The 3,090-nt window shown below is 31.4% G+C and overlaps 1 pseudogene; it reads left to right on the forward strand.

The window, feature by feature from the left end:
- Positions 1-2,152: 2,152 nt before the first annotated feature.
- On the forward strand, positions 2,153-2,765 carry LOC137712567 (protein LURP-one-related 3 pseudogene; annotated as a pseudogene).
- The last annotated feature ends 325 nt before the right edge of the window (positions 2,766-3,090 follow it).

The raw sequence follows: 3,090 nt of genomic DNA on the forward strand, positions 1-3,090 counted from the left end.
AATTCATCCAGGAAAGTGTAATTACTGTGGCAATGGGTGAGTTTGAATAAATCTTGTTTATGAAGCACCAATGGGGTAAGAACAATGAGAATACAATTTAAAACCCAACTCGATTTCCATTGTATGAGAAATAGCATATTGATTTAACATTTCAATCTTAGATAAACACAAAAGGACTGCAACGTATGATTTAATTACTTCATCTAATCTTGTTTGCTCACATAACTTCTCAATTCTAGACTGCTTGTTTGACCAATTCATCAAACACGACTTCAAACATGTATGGACATTATACTCTGATCAATGAAATAAACATCATTCATTTGACTGCTCTCTTTTATGCTTTTAATGAGTTGGAGAACTCTGATTTTGGGTTTTTATTTTCTAAATGGGTGTGAAGATAAATTTACATATTGACTTGGGTTTGTGAGGGTAGTGTAGTAAATTTGAGTTTAAAGAGATATTGATAGTTTCATTGAAAATAATATAGGTGTAGAAAATTATGTGGGTTCAAATAAAATTTCCCATTATAATTAGCTAGAGATCAATTTCAAACTCCAATACCAACAAACCATATAGTCTGTAATTAAATTGGGAAAACAATATATTTATATTATTTATAAGACAGTCAAAGAATTAAAAAATTGATACAAAATAAGGCGCTTGTAGCTTAATTAATTAAAAATATTCATGTATACTCCAGAAGTACCGTGTTTGAGCTCTCACGCTAAAAAAATGATACAAACACATTAATGCATCAAGTTCTTGTTAGCAAGCTTTATTAATTAATTTATTTATTTGTTTATCGATTAATTTATTTTCAATAAAAATCATTTTCTTAGCTAACCAAGTGTATCTCATCTGCACGCACGAATAATGTTAAAATCCCCATTATTTTCTTCACTTCTTTATTGTATTTATAGCTCATAAAATACTCGTGGGAGCCTAGAACAAGTCAGCAAATGCCGAATATAAGATCAGTTTATCTACTGATTCCAAGCACTTTATAGTTTATATACATATATACAAGAAGCCTTTAAGGGAAGGGATTTTTATTTTTTTTATATAAAAATTAGGATTAGTGGTAGGGACCACACCACATCGAACTTTAATGATCTAAACCGTCTATTTTTTAAGTTGCACCTCATAGATCATCTTTACAAAATATTAGTGAAATCGGAAATATTTATGACATCTAATTGGATTAAAAAAATTAACGAATACTTTGTTATATAAGAAACAATGAAATTTTATCTTGATAATTAAATAGTGGTTTCGGATTAAATTGAATTTTTACAAGGATGATCTATGAGTTGAAACTTACAACATAGACAGTTCGATGTGAAGTGGGCCCCATACTTAGTCCCCATTTTTTTGGAAAAAATGGGGATCCTTTTGCATAAAAGGCATGTGTGTATATATGTGTGTGTGCGCGTGCGTGTGTGTGTGTGTGTCCATATATAATATAACTTGAAAACTAGACAATTCAAATCGGTAAAATTTGATGTCGTATGGACCCCACAACTAATCCTCATTAAAAAAAAAAAAAAAAAGGATCCCTTCCCACGTATACATATATTCATATAGTCCTCTTCTGCTTAAGCACCTCTTAAGCTTAACTAGTTAGTAACTCAGCTCAACTGGGGCATTAGGCTTTGACAGCTTTAGATCCATTAGAGCTTTGGCCTCAGATTAAAAAAAAAAAAAAAAAAAAAAACGTTGAGTATTGATTTCTGAGTTGTAATAACGTGGAGTAATAGTTATTTTAGAACTTTTGTTCAAAATAAAAAATTTTAAGTGAAAAATGTGGACAAAAGTTTTAACAAAGTTAAATAAAAGAATCATTGTTCTATATTATGACAATTTAGAGATTAATATTCACGACTTTTTAATTCATTCTATATAATATACTGTATGCTGCGCAGTGTCCTCTATTTTATTGCACAAATGCATACTTTAAAAAACGTGGAGTTTTGCAAGACTTATAAAAACATATATATATATATATATATATATATTCAGAAAATTTAATATTCGTCGTGGTCCTCTCTGAGTGCGGATAAATTACTAACTTGACTGTGTAGTAATCACACACCAAGCATCTCTTCCTCCATAATCAAACCAAAAACTTCTCTCATCTCACAGCTCCCAAATGGCCACGGTTCATCCTCTAAATCTTACACCAACTAGTACTACTTCATGTTCTAGAAGTGAGCATATGACTTCAAAGAGAGAAACCTTCACTATATGGATGAAATGTGATGCAAGGAAATGGGTGCACTACCTCTGATGAAAATGTAAAAGTTGTTTATCGCATAGATAACTACAACAACAAGCACAACAACAAAGTTTATCTCATGGATCTCCGCAGGAAACTTCTCTTTACATTAGGTGAGAAGAAAATGAGCGTTTTTACAAGTTGGAATGGGTACAAAGGCAACGATATTGGTGCCAATAAGCGAATATTTCAAGTGAGAAAAAGTTGTAGAATTAATCTTGGAAATAAAGCCTGTTCTTATAAAGTAACAATGGGATCTGATATAAATTGCAACAAGTTAGAGGGTTTGAATTGTAAATCATCATTATCAACTTTCAGAATAAGAGACAGCAATGGAGGAATTGTAGCAGAGGCAAAGAGAAAGCAGTCAAATTCAGGAGTAGTTTTTGGAGATGATGTGCTGACTTTGGTGGTGGAGCCTCACGTTGATCACTCCTTCATCATGGCTCTTGTCACTGTTTATGGCTTAAATAGACATCAAATATGATTCTTAGAGCAGTCTCAGACACATGTATGGATAGATGTCTAAATAGTAGAGCAGCATGGTAAAATCAATTTAGTTTTTGTGTTTTTTATAACCGATTTTTGGTTTTTTTTTTTTTTTTTTTTTTTTTTTGTGGGAATTCAACCCTTAACTCTGTGAGACATACATATATGGATCCAGCTTTTCTCCTAATTAACTTTCAGACACGCTGATTAATTACTCATTTTTTTCGGTCAAATAGTATATTAATTTTACTTCGTGGTGATGATTGTTGCAGTCCTATTAAATTAGGAATGTGATTGTGTAAATCCCAGTAGATCTAGGAATA

The sequence above is a fragment of the Pyrus communis genome, chromosome 14 (genome assembly GCF_041283825.1).
Source record: "Pyrus communis isolate YQ-2024b chromosome 14, ASM4128382v1, whole genome shotgun sequence".
Lineage (NCBI taxonomy): Eukaryota > Viridiplantae > Streptophyta > Magnoliopsida > Rosales > Rosaceae > Pyrus > Pyrus communis.